Raw genomic sequence first — 19087 nt, forward strand, 5'->3', positions numbered from 1 at the left:
TGTTTGCCTCCTTGTTTTGCAGATTCAGCTGTCTAGTTGAAGCTGAGCTGGTTAAGACCGCATGGGACCCCGACCCTTCTACGGGGCCTGCTCCAGCGTCCGCTCAGTGACCTTTTGAATCTGCAGAGGCGGACAGCTTAGTTACGGCTGCACAGAACTGCGATTATCACACCTTTTTCCAATCACCTTTCCCCACGCTGTATTCTTTAGCCAGTAAATACCCTGAGGCTTTCGGGAGGCGGATTTGAGATTTGGTCTGCCGTCTTCACGCTTGGCTGCCTGGCGAGTAAACGAATAAACGGTCTCCTGCTGCAAACCTCCCGTCTCAGCGTTTTGGCTTGCTGGCAGACGGCAAAACGGACCTGGTTCCGTAACACTGTTTCATAAGTGTTCCATGGGTGTTTGAAAAGATCGTGTATTCTCTACTTGTTCATTCAGGGTTTAATAATAGCTCATCAAGCTTGTTAAGTGTTATATCCTTGTCAAATCCTCATAATTTGACTAGATTTTCATCTGCTATTAAGTACGGTGAAATCACCCACTGTAGTGCTGCATTTGTCAAGTTCCTCTTTTAATTCTGTCATCTTTCAGTTGACACGTTTCAGTGTTATGTTAGTAGGTGCATAAACAAGTTCTGGCTCTTTTTATTATTTCTTAGTAACTCTCTTTATCCCTAATAAAAGTTTCTACTTTTAAGGCTGTCTTCTCTAATAAACCTACATCAACTTTCTTTGGGTTAGTATTTGCCTAGTATATATCTTTCCATTCTTTTTTTTTCAGTCTTTCTATGTTCCTTAGGTGTGTTTTTCATAACTAACATATAGCTGGGTTTTCAAGATACAATATTTTAATCACTTAACCAGAGAGTTTAACCAGCGAGCATTTATTTGGGTTTCTATCTATCACCGTACTTCATTCTTTTTAGCTCCACTCCCCCTTTTTTTCCCCTGGGAATTTCCTTTTTTTTTTTTTTTTTTTTAATGTGAACTCAACAATGGTTTGTTTAAGAGCATATGTTTAAAGGAATGTAGAGCTCTGAGAAACTGCTCCCGGGCTATAGCCCTCATTTTGCCCCAAATAAAACTTAACTCAGAGCCCTCACGTTGTGCATTTTTCCAAGTTGACACTGCCTACCTTTCTTTCTTCCCTCCTCCTTCTCTCCCTTCCTTTCTTTCCTCTCTTTCACTATCTTTTTTACAACTTTATTGAGGTATAATTGACATAAGTAACCACACATATTTCAAGTGTACAGTTAAAGTTTGTGTGAAACCATCATACATCTGTGAAACCATGACCACGAGCAAGATAGTGAACATTTCTCTTGCTTCCAAAAGTTCCCTCATGCTTCTTTATAATCCCTCCCTCTCATCTCCCCTCCACCCCCAGGCAATCTTTATCTGCTTTCTGCTACTATAGATTAATTTGCATTTTCTAGAATTCCATATAAATGGAATCATACAGTATGTATTTTTTGTCCAGCTTTTTTCACTCAGCACAATTATTTTGAGATTCATCTATGTTGCATGTGTCAATAACTGGTTTTATTGCTAAGTAGTGTTCTGTTGTATAGCTATACCACGATGTGTTTATCCACTCACCTGCTGAGGGACATTTGAGTTGTTCGCAGTTTTTGGCTTTTCAAATAATGCTGTACAAGTCTGTACAGATGTGTGCTTTCATTTCTCTTGAGTCAATACTGAGGACCGGAATGACTGGGCCATATGGTAGTGGTATATGTTTAATTTCTTAAGAAACTGCAAACTGCTCTCCATCCCCTTTTACACCACCCCCAGCAGTATACGACAGTCCAGATGCTCCTCTCCCTTACCCACATCTGCTAGCGTCAGTTTTGTTAATTTTAGCCACCCTAGTATGTGTGAAGCAGTATCTCATTGTGATCTTAATTTGCATTTTCCTAATGACATATGATGTTGAGCATCTTTTCGTATGCTTTTTTCTATCTGTGCATCTTCTCTGTGAAGTGTCAGTTCAGATTTTTTGCCCATTAAAAAAAACTGGGTTGTGTTCTTATTGAGTTGTAAGAATTCTTTATATATCCTAGATACAAGTCTTTTGTTGGATATATGTTTTGCAAATAGCTTCTTCCAGCCTGCAGCTTGCCTTTTTATTAACATTTTAAAAATTTTAAAAGCAAAAGGTTTTAATTTTGATGAAACCCAATTCATGGATTTCTTTTTTTCAGATCATGTTTTTTGTGTGTGTCTAATTTTAAACACTTTGCAATGTAAAGTCACTAACTTTTTCCTGTCATTTCTTCTAGACTGTGGTACACAGAATAATGCCCCTTTTCACTGAAGGATGTCCATGTTCTAATCTCTTCTGGAGCCTATGAATGTCTAGGGCAAGAGGGACTTTGCAGATATGATTATGTTAAAAATCTTGAGGAGATTATCCTGGATTATCTGGGTGGGCCCAATGTAATCACAAGAATCCTTATAAGAGAAACACCGAGGCAGGAGAGTCAGGGAAGGAGATGTGATGAGGGAGGCAGAAATCAGAGTGATCCAAGGAGTGGCTACAAACCAAGGAATGTGGGCAGCCTCCAGAAGCTGGAAAAAGCAAGTAAACAGATTCTCCCCTAAGAGATTAGATCTCAAATGTTATCACAACAAAAAGGAAATGAAAATTTCCCCCCTAGAGCCTCCAGGAAAGAGCATGGCCCTGCTGACACCTTGATTGTGGCCCAAGTGATTGTCTGACAGTGCTAGTGTGTAGCAATGTGGCACGAACAGGAGGCCTGTGTAACACGTAACCATGATGCCTTCCAGAAAAAGGACCTGGGCTTCTCTAGGGGCAGAGAGTGGGTTACAGATCTGTTTTTCTCTCTTGCCTTAGTCTACATTTCTGTCAATGGCTCCACAACACAAAGTGTGCTTATCTTACTAGATTTTGGGGAAGATGAAGTAAGGATATCAGAGCCTTCTGAAAATTCTAAATATTCTCCTAAACTCTAAGATATATTGACCACCTCATGTTAAACATGGAGACTAAACACCCCATTCTGTCAGTTCTCTTCACATCAGCTTGCTCACAAATACCTTGGGGACAGAAATTATATATCCTGCTATCGTATGTCTTGTTATCCCCCATAGTATCTAGCAGAAGCTTGGTACAGAGTAAACACAAAGAAAATATTGGAGAAATGTAGAACTATACAGAATCACCACTGCAACGATGATTATTCTAACTCTGTGGCTGTGAGCATATAAGCATTTTATATCCACAGGACATTTTCCCAAATGTGATATTCAAAGGTACATTCGGATTTACATGCACATCTTCCCATTACTGTGTGCACTAGAACTGCGCCAACAGATACAGTATCTTCTTGTTTTGAGTTTTCCAATTTGTGTGAGAATATTTTAATACAGAAATGAAATATTTTATTATTCTACTCGAGTAGAGAAGTTTTTTGTTGTTGCTGTTTTCGTGGGTTTTGTTTGTTTGATTTTTTGTTTTCTTTAGGAAACTCACTCAAATAATTGGAATTAAACTGCAGTTCCTCTGAGGCCTCCGGCGAGAGGGGTGACTCTCCTCGAGGTCGTCTTCTGGTGGTTCAGGAGGCACCGTGATCCCTCCAGGGCATAGTTTAGGGCATGGCACACGAATGGTAAGATTTTTCCAGTAAATGTTTGTCAGGTGAATAAGGAAACAGAAGGCAGTGACAGTTACACGGTGTGGGGTGGGGAGAGGCTAAAGCAGAACCAGAGGAAAGTTGAAGAGGTCAGAGGTACCCAGAAGTTTTTTTCTTGCCTTAGTTTCGGAGCGAGTTTCCGTATTACCCACAGTCACATTCGCTCACTTAGCAAACCTCACTCCTCACAAAAGTCTGACATTTGAACCTGAGCTAATCAGGTTTACCTTTCACTCTCTGAAAGATGTGGGTTTCCAGGTCAATTATTCACACTGACAAGGTTCCAAGGAGGATGTATTATCCCCTACACTGTCCAAGGACTCAGGCAGTTTCTACCTCATTGCACCTAAAGTACATACTTCTCACCCATTTGTTAGACAAGGTGACAGGACTTCTACCTGGAAGTCCTTTCAGGCAGTCAATATGAGTTACAATATGATCCTGGGAGTATTACTGTTATGTTTATTTAAGAATATTTCTAGAATCCCAATTGGCCTTTCCCCTTAACTAGCCCCAATTCTGTACTCTCAGGCTGGATTTCCACATACACCAGAAACTATTTTCAAAGGTCCTGTAGTTACCTGCTGCTTTGTCTGATTTTTCTGGGAGAGCACGGATGCATTTGCCAAATTCTGGATTCAGGGTCGCTTAAGAAGTTGCCATTTACTAGGAACTACTACGGGCCAGAAACTGCACCAATAAAAGACACACAAAACAAAGCCCCTCCTATCAGAGCAGCTGTGAACTAACAAGGGAACAAGCACTACGCAACTAGCAAGGGTAAAATGGTACAAACAAGAACTGTCCACACATAGGAAAATGAGTAATTTCAGGGCGAGGAGGGTCTCAAACGGTGTACATTTGAGCTGCGATGTGAGTGATGGCGTTTCAGGGGCACCAGGGGGAGAAGTGTGAAATGGGGAGTGGATGAGTGAGTAAGGCCACCGTGGGGCTGAGTCGCAAACACTGGTCCTCAGGGCTCTCCATTTTTTCTAAGTCAAATCTTTGCTACCCTGCGCTCATCTTTGCTACCACACCTCTGTCTTATCATTTAACACATTGCATTGCACTCATCAGTGTCATTTAATAATATCAAAGGCTGGAGGTGCCCAGGGAACCAAGCAGACCTCGTCACTGCCCCCATGACACACACAAACACCAAACAAGGACACACGCATGTGTAACTACAAATTGAGAGGAGGGCTAGGAAGCGAGAAAGCCCAAGAGGTTAGGGAAGGGCTCTGCAGGAGGTGATTAAGCAGAGTCATGCTTAACGATTAAGCTGAGCAGGGCCAGCCCTGGGAATGGGTGGGGAGGAGAACATTCCAGGCTGGGGGACAGGCCTGTGTGAAGACTCTGAGGTCCAGAGACCTCAGATCGAGGGAACCAAAAGAGTGGGCCACTGTGACCTTGTGCTGAGGGGAAAAAGAGGCAAAGGCTGGTACTGTGGGACTTGTAGGTGGGTTGAGGAGTTGGATTTTGTTCTGAGTTCAAAGAGGAAGCCAATAAAGAGTTTAAAACAGGGAGTAACATGATGGGGAGTATCTTTAAAGTCACCTTGGCTGCTGTGAGGCAGTTACCATAGTCATTCAGTTTTCTTCTCTATTATGCTCTGGTGTCTCAAGGACGGGTGGGCCCCCAAACTCTTGCACCACTGAGTAACCCAAGTTGTGAGAAAGTAGCCCAGATTCCCTCCGCAGTGGGAAGTGGGCATTTAATCACAACTTTGAGAGGTCAAAAAAAAATCAGTGACTCTCCTTGTGTTGAGAATTTGCAGTTGTGACAAATTATTGCCACTGGCCTCCTGGGTGACTGTAGGTGGCTTACATCCTCTTTCTGCACCTAAACATCCTCATTTGTAAAGGAAGGCACACGAACAGATTAGCATTTTAAAAATTGCATTCTGACTGCACCTTCTGCCCTGATATGAAAGTGAGTTCAAAGGAGCATCGCTACACCCTTATAATGAAAAAGCCAAATTAGTCTCACATTCATAACTATTTTGCAGCTATCACAGAGCTGAGGTTGCAGAGCAAACTACTGGTCCCAAAATATGCAGAAAGACAGGCATCTGCAGGGAGAGAGGAAACCCAGACATTCAAGGCCAGTATCAAATGATCTAACATAGGCATAATTGGAATTGGAATCTTAGAAGGAGAAGAGAGAGAGAATAGGGCAGAAGAAATACTTGAAGCAGTAAGTCCAATAATTTCCCCTTATTAGCCACAGGTATTAAAACCACAGATCCATACAGTTCAAAAAGGATAAACACAAAAGAAAAAAAGTTCACACTTAGGCATATCATACTCAAACTGCTGAAAACAAAAGACAAAGAGAAAATTTTGAAAACAGCTAAAGTAAAAAGAAACAATACACAGAGAAAAAAAAAGAGAAGCATTAGAGCAAAAATTTTATCAGAAACCATGCAAGCCAGGAGACAATGGAGTGACATCTTTAATCAGCTGAAAGAAAAAAATATATTCAGTAAAAGAATCTTTCAAATATGAATAAGAAAGACTTTTTCAGACTAACTGAAACCAAGGGAATTAATTTCCAGCAGACGCACTGTATAAGCAATGGTAAAAGTTCTTCAGGCAGATGGAATATGATAGCAGACTGAAACCTGGATCTACACAAAGGAATGGAGAGTGCAAACCAGGAATAGAAGAGAACGTTCTTAACCTGATAAAAGTTAACTACAAAAAACATCATACTTAGCGTTAAAACCTGAGTACTTTCTCCCTAAGACCTCAGCAAGGCAGGATGTGTTCTCTCACCACACCTAGTCAACATTGAATGTTGAAGTCTTAGCCAGTGTAATAGGACAATAAAAAGAAATAAGAAGAATGCAGATTAAAACGGAAGAAACTGAACAGTCTATGTGTAATTTTCTATATAGAAAATCCCAAAGAAATTAAAAAAGAAACCTCCTAGAATTAATAGGTGAGTTCAGCAAGGTGGTAAGATATAAGATCAAGAAACAAAATAAATTGCATTTCTATACACTAGGAGTGAGCAATTAGAATTTGAAATTAAAAAACTGCATTTACAATAGTAGCCAAAAATTATATCCCTAGGTATAAATCTAATGAAATACATTCAGGATCTATATACTGGTATTTCATCAGCATGGTGGTGAAAGAAATCAAAGAAGACCTAAATAAATAAAGACAATATGGTGTTTATAGATTTCAAGATTTAATATTACTTAATGTAATTACTTAATATTAAGTAATATTGCTATTATTAAGAAGCCAATTCTCCCCAATTTGGAACAATCTGAGTAACAAAATAAATAACCATATTATTGAATTATAACCCAAAGTATAGAATAATTACCCATAAGCCCATATTGATGTGAATTAGTGACTGAATAAATAAAAATCAGGGGAGAAAAGCAAGCTCTTCCTTGCAGAAAAATTCCAATTAATAAATGTGGAAGGAATGGGGAAAATAGAAAATCACCATTACAGCACCAGTAAGAGTTGCATCAGGGAATATCTACAATGAATACTAAAATTATGTGTAAGGAGCGATCAAAAGGGTCATACTTTGACTGAGTAATCTCACTTGAGAGATTCCACCTTAAGGAAAGATTCTGCAATGCGACATGTTCATGGAAGTGCTATTTGGAAGATTTAAAAAGGGAAATAACTTGTGTTCAACAATAGGAAAATGGTTAATCAAATTAAACAATATGTACTCAATGGAAAATTACACAGCCATAAAAATTTAATTCATAAAGGCTATTGAATAGTAGAGGAAATATATAATAATGCAGGCTAGAATTTTATGTATTATGTAAGTCATTTAAAAAATACAAACAAACAAACAAAAAAACCCTGAAATGAAACATATCAAAGAAACAACATTTTTGTTACAGTCAAAATTATTTCTTCTTCAGAATTGTCACATCAAGTTGGTTACATTACCATTTTATAATTAAAAAATATTTGGAAACAATTTGATTCCTTTCATGTAATATGAATTATAGGTAATTCTGTTAATAATTCAAACACACCTTCAGCTCCAGTAGAAAGGGCCTTCTACCTTCCCCATAATGCTTAGTTGCAAGTCCTGATATGCAGAATAATCTCAATCGATATTTGCATACTGATTGATTTCCAGTATTCAGAGCTATAGGTGTCACCTCAAGAGTGTATAGTGCTTGTTTCTCTTCAAGTGACAGCTTTGATCTCATCAGTGGGGAACCAAGACTCCCAACCCCACCTGGCAGTAATGAGGTGGAACTCTCCACCCCCTGCCAGAGTAGTGCCAAAGGAGGTCTGCTAAGTCACAAGGTTTAAGTAAGGTCTAGAGTTTGTTCCTGAGTTTTCTTTTTATCTCCCAAATATTCTGGGCTGGGAACCTGGAACCATCAACAGGCAGAAAGAAAGGAAGGAAAGAAAGGAGGGAGGGAGATGGGGAGGAGGAGAGAAGGATGAAGGAAGAGAAGGGAGAAAAGTTTGCTCTGCTTCATTTGTATGTTTATGGAGGTGACTGAGTGATGACACGGAGAGGCTAGTGCCATTGAAAGAAGATTTAGATTATGGACAGCTTCCAAGAGAAAGAGGCATGCCATGCCACAGAGAGCCACATGGGGAAACACCAGTGTTGGTCAGGAGGCAGAAAGAGCAAGGGGAAAGCCTAGGCTAGAGCCTTTATTGAGGTTTCTGAGAGAAAGGACAAAATAAACAGCTTAGGACAGGCAAGTTTGAATAATTACAGCAGGCTCTGGGATAGCGGTTGGCCCTGGGGTGATTTAGGGCAGGGAGAATATTGGCTTAGTGTGTGAGAGTTTGATAAGGAGGTGGTTCAGAGCATGGGCTCTGGATCTTAGGGAAGGTGTATACAACTTTGGCCATTAGTTTGTTCCTATAATTAATGGATGCCAAATAGAAAAATCCAGAATCTAAGAAAACACAGAACACTCTCTGTCCAAAGTTCCAGGAAGGGAAAGCCCAGCAGGGCCTTAGCAGGAAAATCTATCCCCAGTGGCAGCAGTGTCCTGACTTGCCTACAACAGTAGCCACAAAAGATCCCGGGTATGCCAAGCCATGACCTCCCCATCCCTCAACTATCAGCAAGAACAGGCCAATCTGTCAACAGCAGAACCTGGGCAAGCCGAACCACCCCCTGCCACACAACTGCCAGGAGCAGGTGTACCCTCTGCCTGCACAAGCGGTGTCAACAGTCCTGGTGTCTTCTGGTCCTCTACCCAGCACCAGAAAGCAACACAGCACTGGTATCTCCCAGTCCTCCACCCAACAGCAGAGAACCTCCCAGACCCCATGGCTTCAGCCCTTCCCAGTGGCAGAAGATGTCCCAGGTAGGCACTTCTTTCTACCAATGGCAATGGCAGAGATAGAGTGAGAAGCCCACTGGCACTGGGTAGCTGGAGAACAGCCAGGGGAAGTGCTCTCTGTTCTGTGGGTTGGGATTCCCACACTCACCTAACAATGCCAGGAAGCCCAGGGCAGCCATTTCTGGACCTTGCAGACAGCACTAATAGGGATCAAGGGAGAGCTCAAGCAGAAGAATGAAGCAAATCAGAATAGCATTGCAAAAGCTCAGAAAACTAAACTGTCATTGGAACTGCAGCCAATAAAATAGGCCAGACCTACATACTGAATCTAAACAGGGCAGGGGGCTTCCCTTGTGGTGCAGTGGTTAAGAACCCACCTGCCAATGCAGGGGACATGAGTTCAAGCCCTGGTCCAGGAAGATCCCATATGCCACGCAGCAACTAAGCCCATGTGCCACAACTGCTGAGCCTGTGCTCTAGAGCCCACAAGCCACAACTATTGAGCCCACGTGCTGCAACTACTGAAGCCTGTGTGCCTAGAGCCTGTGCTCCGCTACAAGAGAAGCCACTGCAATGAGAAGCCTGTGCACCACAAGGAAGAGTAGACCCCACTCACTGCAACTAGAGAAAGCCTGTGCAGAGCAACGAAGACCCAACACAGCCAAAAAAATAAATAAATAAATAAATTAATTAATTAATTAATTAAAAAAAAAACTAAATAGGGCAAATGCTTGCTAAAAGAGATTTAAATAGGATCAAGAGTGTCTTAACATGAGGCTCTTCCTGAAGATGGCAGAGTAGGAGGATGTGGAGTTCATGCCTCTTTACAAGTAGGGTACCTGCTAGGTGCTGACGGGGGACCTCGGACACCTAAGGGGATGGGAGTAATCCCTGTGTGACCAGGTAGGATATGGGAGGGAAGGCGCGGGGGAAGAAAAGTGGAGGTTGGACGGGACCAGCGCCCTTGAGTGGGGACTGGGGGAGGGGAGAGGTTCCTATGCTCAGAGGGGCCCACTCATGGTGAGGGTATCAGCGCGCATGGAGAGGGACCTTTGGGGGACTGGGGGATTGGAGGGGAATGAGGCCAGTGTCACCCCTGCCCACTTGGGCCCTGGCAAGCCTGCTGGAGTCCCGGGCCTGAACCCCACCCTGGGGCCCCCACAGGCCACGAGGTTCCCAGGCCTAAGCCCCCCCACCAAGGCCTCTTCCAGCTGTATGGGTCTCGGGCCTGAGCCCCACCACCAAGGCCTCTTCTGCCCACACAGGTCCCAAGCCTGAGGCCCCCCCGAGCCTCCTCCAGCTACATGGGTCCCACCTGAACCCTGCCACTGCCAAAGCCTCTTCTGGCCATGCGAGGCCTGGGTCTGAGTCCTGCCCCTGCCATGGACTCTTCTGGCCGCATGGGTCCTGGAGGACCTGAGTACTGCCCCCCACAAGGCCTCTGTGGGCCAAGCGGGTTTTGGTGGGCCTGAGCACCGCTCCCCATCAAAGCCACCTCTGGCCGTGCAGGTCCAGGCTGAATGAACGCAGCCCCCCCTCCAAGGCCTCTTTCAGCTGTGCTGGCCTCTGTGGGCACGCCTATGGAGGCCTGCGCCCCAGCTGGCCTGCATGGGCACATGTGCTCCGGGCCGGCTTCAGGAACAGATGCTGGTGAGAGGAGCACACGCAGAGGTGGGGCTGACACAGTAGGTCCAGAGACCTACCTAGAGGTCTTGGAGCCCTGCTGGGGAGGTGGGGGTTGGCTGTGGCTCACTGTGGGGACAAGGACACTGATAGAGGAGACACAGGGAAGTTTTCAATTTAAAAAAAATTTTTTATTCTTATCTTTTAATTTTATCTTTTATTCGATTGTGTTTTTATTTACTTATATTCATATTATTTTTTTTTTGCTGTTGTGGTTCTGTTTTGTTTTGCTGTTGTTTCATTTTTATTGTTATGTTTTCTAATATATTTAAAAATTTTTCCAATTTTACTTCACATTTTATTCTTTGTTATGGTTCTGCACTTTTCTGTTCGTTGCTTTCTTTTTTTTTTTTTTTTCTTTGCCATGCTGCGTGGCTTGTGGGGTCTTGGTTCCCAGGCCAGGGGTTGGGTCTGAGCTCCTGTGGTGGGAACAACGAGTCCAAGCCACTGGACTAACAGAGAACTTCAGGCCCCAGGGAATATTAATTGGTCTGAGCTCTCCCAGAGGTCCTCATCTTGGCACTAACACCCGGCTCCACCCAACTGCCTGAAAAATCCAGTGCTGGACACCTCAGGACAAACAAAGAGCAAGAGAAGAACACAGCCTCACCCATTAAAAAAAAAAAGATGACAAAAAAATATGTTACAGATAAAAGAGCAAGGTAAAAACCTATAAGACCAAATCAATGAAGAGGAAATAGGCAATCTACCTGAAAAAGAATTCAGAGTAATGATAATAAAGATGATCCAAAATCTCGGAAATAGAATGGAGGCACAGATCAAGAAAATACAAGAAATGTTTAACAAGGACCTAGAAGAACTAAAGAACAAACAGTGATGAACAATACAATAACTGAAATGAAAAATACTCTAGAAGGAATCAATAGCAGAATAACTGAAGCAGAAGAACGAACAAGTGAGCTGGAAGATAGAATGGTGGAAATAACTGCCAAGGAGAAGAATAAAGCAAAAAGAATGAAAAGAATTGAAGACAGTCTCAGAGACCTCTGGAACAACATTAAATACACCAACATTCTAATTATAGAGGTCCCAGAAGAAGAAGAAAAAGAGAAAGGGTCTGAAAAATATTTGAAGAGATTATAGTTGAAAACTTCCCTAACATGGGAAAGGAAGTAACCACCCAACTCCAGGAAGCGCAGAGAGTCCCATACAGGATAAACCCAAGGAGAAACACGCCGAGACACATAGTAATCAAACTAACAAAAATTAAATTCAAAGAAAAAATATCAAAAGCAGCAAGGGAAAAGCAACAAATAACGTATAAGGGAATCCCCATAGGGTTATCAGCTGATTTATCAGCAGAAACTGCAGGCTAGAAGAGAATGGCGGGATATATTTAAAGTGATGAAAGGGAAAAATCTACAACCAAGATTATTCTACCCAGCAAGGATCTCATTCAGATTTGACAGAGAAATCAAAAGCTTCACAGACAAGCAAAAGTTAAGAAAATTCAGCAACACCAAACCAGCTTTACAACAAAGGCTAAAGGAAATTCTCTAGGTGAGAAACACAAGAGAAGAAAGAGACCCACAAAAACAAACCCAAAACAATTAAGAAAATGGTAATAGGAACATACATATTGATAATTACCTTAAATGTAAATGGATTAAATGATCCAACCAAAAGACACAGACTGGCTGAATGAATACAAAAACAAGACCCATATATATGCTGTCTACAAGAGACCCACTTCAGACCTAGGGAAACATACAGACTGAAAATGCGGGGATGGAAAAAGATATTCCATGCAAATGGAAATCAAAAGAAAGCTGGAATAGCAATACTCATATCAGATATGATAGACTTTAAAATAAAGACTGTTATAAGAGACCAGGAAGGACACTACATAATGATCAAGGGATTGATCAAAGAAGAAAATATAACAATTATAAACGTTTATGCACCCAGCATAGGACCACCTCAATAGATAAGGCAAATGTTACAGCCATAAAAGGGGAAATCAACAGTAACACAATAATAGTGGGGAACTTTAACTGCCCACTTACACCAATGGACAGATCATCCAGACAGTGAATAAATAAGGAAACACAAGCTTTAAATGACACAATAGACCAGGTAGACTTAATTATAGATATTAAAGGACATTCCACCCAAAAGCAGCAGAATACACTTTCTTCTCAAGTGCACACGGAACATTCTCCAGGATAGATCACATCTTGGGTCACAAATGAAGCCTTGGTAAATTTAAGAAAGGTGACATCGTATCAAGCATGTTTTGTAACCACAACACTGTGAGATTAGAAATCAATTACAGGAAGAAACCTGTAAAAAATACAAACACATGGAGGCTAAACAATACAGTACTAAATAACGAAGAGATCACTGAAGAAATCAAAGAGGAAATCAATAAGTACCTTGAAACAAATGACAATGGAAACATGATGATCCAAAACCTATGGGATGCAGCAAAAGCAATTCTAAGAGGGAATTTTATAGCAATTCAATCCTGCCTCAAAAAACAAAAAAAACTCAAACAACATAACCTTACACCTAAAGCAACTAGAGAAAGAACAAACAAAAGCCAAAGTTAGCAGAAGGAAAGAAATCATAAAAATCAAAGCAGAAATAAATGAAAAAGAAATGAAGGAAACAATAGCAAAAATCAATGAAACCAAAAGCTAGTTCTTTGAGAAGATAAACAAAATTTATAAACCTTTAGTTAGACTCATCAAGAAAAAAAGGGAGAGGATTCAAATCAATAAAATTAGAAATGAAAAAGGAGAAATTACAACTGACACTGCAGAAATACAAAGGATCATAAGCAACAAATACAAGCAACTATATGCCAATAAAATGGACAGCTTGGAAGAAACGGACAAATTCTTAGAAAGGTACAACCTTCCAAGACTGAACCAGGAAGAAATAGAAAATATAAACAGACCAATCACAAGTAATGAAATTGAACCTGTTATTAAAAATCTTCCAACAAACAAAAGTCCAGGAACAGATGGCTTCACAGGTGAATTCTATCAAACACTTAGAGAAGAGCTAACACCCATCCTTCTCTAACTCTTCCAAAAAATTGCAGAGGAAGGAACAATCCCAAGCTCATTCTACAAGGCCATCATCACTCTGATACCAAAACCAGACAAAGATATCACCCAAAAAAAGAAAATTACAGGCCAATATCACTGATGAACATAGATGCAAAAATCCTGAACAAAATACTAGCAAACAGAATCCAACAACACATTAGAAGGATCATACAGCCAGGATCAAATGGTATTTACCCAAGGGATGCAAGGATTCTTCAATATATGCAAATCAATGTGATACACCATATTAACAAATTAAAGAATAAAAACCATACGATTATCTCAATAGATGCAGAAAAAGATTTTCACAAAATTCAACACCCAATTATGATAAAAACTCTCCAGAAAGTGAGCATAGAGGAAACCTACCTCAACATAATAAAGGCCATATATGACAAACCCACAGCAAACTCCATTCTCAATGGTGAAAAATTGAAAGCATTTCCTCTAAGATCAGGAACAAGACAAGGATGTCCACTCTCACCACTATTATTCAACATAGTTTTGGAAGTCCTAACCCCAGCAATCAGAGAAGAAAAAGAAATAAAAGGAATCCAAATTGGAAAAGAAGAAGTAAAACTGTCACTGTTTGCAGATGACATGATACTATACATAGAGAATCCTAAAGATACCACCAGAAAACTACTAGAGCTAATCAATGAATTTGGTAAAGTTACAGGATACAAAATTAATGCACAGAAATCTCTTGCATTCCTATACACTAACAACAAAAGGTCAGAAAGAAAAATTAAGGAAACAATTCCATTTACCATTGCAAAAAAAAACACTAAAATAACTAGGAATAAACCGACCTAAGGAAGCAAAAGACCTGTATGCAGAAAACTATAAGATGCTGATGAAAGAAATCAAAGATGATACAAACAGATGGAGAGATATACCACGTTTTTGGATTGCAAGCATTAATATTGTGAAAATGACTATACTACCCAAAGCAATCTACAGATTCAATGCAATCCCTATCAAATTACCAATGGCATTTTTCACAGAACTAGAACAGAAAATTTTACAATTTGTATGGAAACACAATAGACCCTGAATAGCCAAAGCAAACTTCAGAAAGAAAAACGGAGCTGGAGGAATCAGGCTCCCTGACTTCAGGCTATACTACAAAGCTACAGTAATCAAGACAGCATGGTACTGGCACAAAACCAGAAATATGGATCAATGGAACAGGATAGAAATCCCAGAGATAAACCCACATGCCTATGGATACCTAATCTATGACAAAGGAGGCAAAAATATAAAACGGAGAAAAGACAGTCTCTTCAATAAGTGGTGTTGGGAAAACTACAGCTACATGTAAAAGAAGAAAATTAGAATGCTTCCTAACACCATTCACAAAAATAAACTCAAAATGGATTAAAGACCTGAATGTAAAATGAGACACTTTAAAACTCTTAGAGGAAAACATAGGAAAAATACACTTTGACATACATCACAGAAAGATCTTTTTTGACCCACCTCCTAGAGTAATGAAAATAAAAACAAAAATAAACATATGGGACTTAATTAAACTTAAGAGCAAAGAAAACCATAAGTGAGATGAAATGACAACCCTCAGAATGGGAGAAAATATTTGCAAATGAAGCAACTGACAAGGGATTAATCTCCAAAATATACAAACAGCTCATGCAGCTCAATATAAAAAAAACAACCCAATCAAAAAATGGGCAGAAAAGCTAAACAGACATTTCTCCAGAGAAGACAAACAGATAGCCAAGAGGCTTGTGAAAAGAAGCTCAACATGACTAATTATTAGAGAAATGCTGATCAAAAATACAATGAGGTATCACCTCACAGAGGTCAGAATGTCCATCATCAAAAAATCTACAAACAATAAATAATGGAGAGGGTGTGGAGAAATGGGAACCCTCTTGTACTGTTGATGGGAATGTAAATTGATACAGCCACTGTGTAGAACAGTATGGAGGTTCCTTAAAAAACTAAAAATAGAACTACCATATGACCCAACAATCCCACTACTGGGTATATACCCTGAGAAAACCATAATTCAAAAAGACACATACACCTCAATGTTCACTGTAGCACTATTTACAATCGCCGGGACATGGAAGCAACCTAAATGTCCATTGACAGATGAATGGATAAAGAAGATGTGGTATATATATACACACACACACACACACACACACACACACACACACACTGGAATATTACTCAGCCATACAAAGGAAGGAAATTGGGTCATTTGTGGAGACGTGGATGGATCTAGAGTCTTTCATACAGAGTGAAGTAAGTCAGAAAGAGAAAAACAAATATATATTAATGCATATATGTGTAATCTAGAAAAATGGTGCAGATAAACCTATTTGCAGGGCAGGAATAGAGTCACAGACGTAGAGAATGGACATGTGGACACGGGGGAAGGGGGGTGGGATGAATTGGGAGGTTGGGATTGACATACATATACTACCATGGGTAAAATAGCTAGTGGGAAGCTGCGTATAGCACAGGGAGCTCAGCACATTGCTCTGTGGTGACCTAGATGGGTGGGATGGGGGGGGGTAGGTGGGAAGTCCAAGGGGGAGGGGATATATGTATACATATAGCTGATTCACTTTATTGTACAGCAGAAACTAACACAACATAAAGCAACTATACTCCAATTAAAAAAAGAAGAGTCTCAACATACTATCCAGAGTGCCTAGAAAACAATAGAAAATTGCTTGTCATACCAAGAACCACACTTAAATGAGAAATCACAGCTTGAGTGGGAAAAAACATTAAGTTGATACAAATACTGAGAAGAATCAGAACAATTTGACAAAGATTTTGAAACAGCCACTATAAAACTACTTCAACAAGTACTTATAAATATGCTTAAAACAAATGAAAAACTATAAAACCTCAAAGAATGGTTATAAAAAGGAACCAAGCGGAAATCATAGAATTGAAAAGTATAATAATTGAAATAGAACTGAAGAGACAGGTTAAACGGCAGAATGCAGGGAAGAGAAATAGAACTGGGAAACTTGAGGACAAGTCAATAGAATTCTGAACAACAGAGAGAAAACAGATTGAAAAAAATGTTCATAGCCTCAGGGAGATTTATGTCTTTGAAGTTTTGGAAAGAGAGGAGAAAGAGGAAGGACTGAAACAGGTTTCAAACAAATAATGGCTGAATATTTCTCAAATTTGGCAAGAGATAAACTATAGATTAAAGAAGCTGAATGAATCACAAATAGGAAAATATCCAAAGAAACGCATGCCAAAATACATCATAATTAAGCATCTGAAAACTGAAACCAAAGAAAAAAAATCTTAAAGCAACCAGAGGGAAAAGAAGCATTACTTACAGAGGAACACCAATTTGAATGACAGCATTTTCTCACCTGAAATCACAGAGGCCAGAAGAAAGTGATGCATTTTTCAAGTGCTGTTAAAAGAACATTCAACTGCAAATTCAATATCCATTTAAACACCTTCAGTAATGAATCAGATGAGGGAAAATTAAGAGAATTTGTTGTTAGCAGATCTTAAAGAATGGCTAAAGGAAACTTTCCAAAATAAAGAAAATGATTATAAAAGAAGGCTCGAAACTTTAGAAAGGAAAGAATGATAGAATAGGCAAAAATAGAGGTAAATATAATAGACTATCCCTCTCATGAATTTAATAAAGCATATTTGATTGCTGAAGCAAAAATTATAATATTATCTGTTGTGATGCTCAGTGTATATGGAGGAAATACTTGAGACAATTATACTTTAAAACAGGGGTCCCCAACCCCCGGGCTGCAGACTGGTACTGGTCTGCAGCCTGTTAGGAACCAGGTTGCACAGGAAGAGGTGAGTGGCAGGTGAGCGAGTGAAGCTTCATCTGCTGCTCCCCATCGCTCGCATTACTGCCTGAACTGTTCCCCCTCCACCACCCTGTCATGGAAAAATTGTCTTCCATGAAACCGGTCCCTGGTGTCAAAATGTTTGGGGACCGCTGCTTTAAAAGACAGGTTGGTAAAGGGACCTAAATGGAAATGAAGTTTCAATACTCCACTAGAAATGGTAAAATGTCTATACAGTATGCAGTTTTTAGTTACTCATGTATATTGTAATACTTAGAGTAACTTTTAAGAAAACTGTATAGGGGGACTTCCCTGGTGGCACAGTGGTTAAGAATCCACCTGCCAATGCAGGGGACATGGGTTCAATCCGTGGTCCGAGAAGATCCCACATGCTTCAGAACAACTAAGCCTGTGCACCACAACTACTGAGCCTGTGCTCTAGAGCCTGCGAGCCACAACTACTGAGCCCACGTGCCACAACTACTGAAGCCCCCTCACCTAGAGCCCATGCTCTGCAACAAGAGAAGCCACTGCAATGAGAAGCCTGTGCACTGCAAGGAAGAGTAGCCCCTGCTCGCTGCAACTAGACAAAGCCCACATGCAGCAACAAAGACACAACACAGCCAAAAATAAATAAAATAAAATAAATTAATTAAAAAAAAAGACACACACAAAAAAGAAAACTGTATACAGATTTCCCTGGCAGTCCAGTGGTTAAGAATCGTGCTTCTGGGACTTCCCTGGTGGCACAATGGTTAAGAATCCACCTACCAATGCAGGGGACAATGGTTTGAGCCCTGGTCCAGGAAGATCCCACATATCTTGGAGCAACAAAGCCCGTGTGCCACAACTACTGAGTCTGAGCTCTAGAGCCTGCGAGCCACAACTACTGACGCCCATGTACCTAGAGCCCATGCTCCACAACAAGAGAAGCCACCACAGTGAGAATCCCATGCACTGCAATGAAGAGTAGCCCCCACTCACTGCAACTAGAGAAAGCCTGCGCGCAGCAACAAAGACCCACAGCCAAAAGAAAAAGAAAAAGAAAAAGAATCACGTTTCCACTGCAGGGGTCATGGGGTTCAATCCTTGGTCAGGGAACTAAGATCCCGCATGGCATGAGATGCGGCCAAAAAAAAAGAAAACTGTATAAAGAGATATACTCAGAAACAGTATAAATAAAATAAGATGAAATCCTACAAAATGTTCAAGTAACCCCCAGGAAGGCAAGAAAAGAAAAACAGTGAAACAAGAAATAGGAAACAAATAATAAAGTAGCACGTTTAAGCCCTAATATATCAATGATTGTTTTAAATGGAAATAGTCTAAATATAAAATTTAAAAGACAGATTGGCATAGTGGGTGAGAAAACATGATCCAACTATATATGCTTTCTAGAAAAAAAACTCACTTCAAACACAAAATAGGCAGGTTAAAAGTAAAAGGCTGGACAAGGATAAACCAGGCTAACATTAACTAAAAAAAAAAAAAAAAAAAGCAGGAACAGCTATATTACTATCAGGGAAAGTAAACTTCAGAGAAAAAA

The 19087-nt window shown here is 40.4% G+C and overlaps 1 protein-coding gene and 1 long non-coding RNA gene across 7 annotated transcripts in view; one reads left to right on the top strand and one right to left on the bottom strand.

The window, feature by feature from the left end:
- The window catches only part of LOC309630362, a 74704-nt gene extending 65717 nt beyond the window's left edge, over positions 1 to 8987 (top strand). For both annotated transcript variants that reach the window (XR_014245630.1, XR_014245631.1), the window contains exon 3: positions 23 to 8987. This is a non-coding gene — a long non-coding RNA (uncharacterized lncRNA). The remainder of the gene's footprint in view (positions 1 to 22) is intronic.
- Positions 1 to 19087, bottom strand: part of ARHGEF4 (Rho guanine nucleotide exchange factor 4) — a 270436-nt gene that overhangs the window by 152279 nt on the left and 99070 nt on the right. The gene's annotated exons all lie outside the window — the stretch shown is intronic.

This window comes from Balaenoptera borealis, assembly GCF_965194805.1.
Source record: "Balaenoptera borealis genome assembly, chromosome: 6".
Classification (NCBI taxonomy): Eukaryota; Metazoa; Chordata; class Mammalia; order Artiodactyla; family Balaenopteridae; genus Balaenoptera; species Balaenoptera borealis.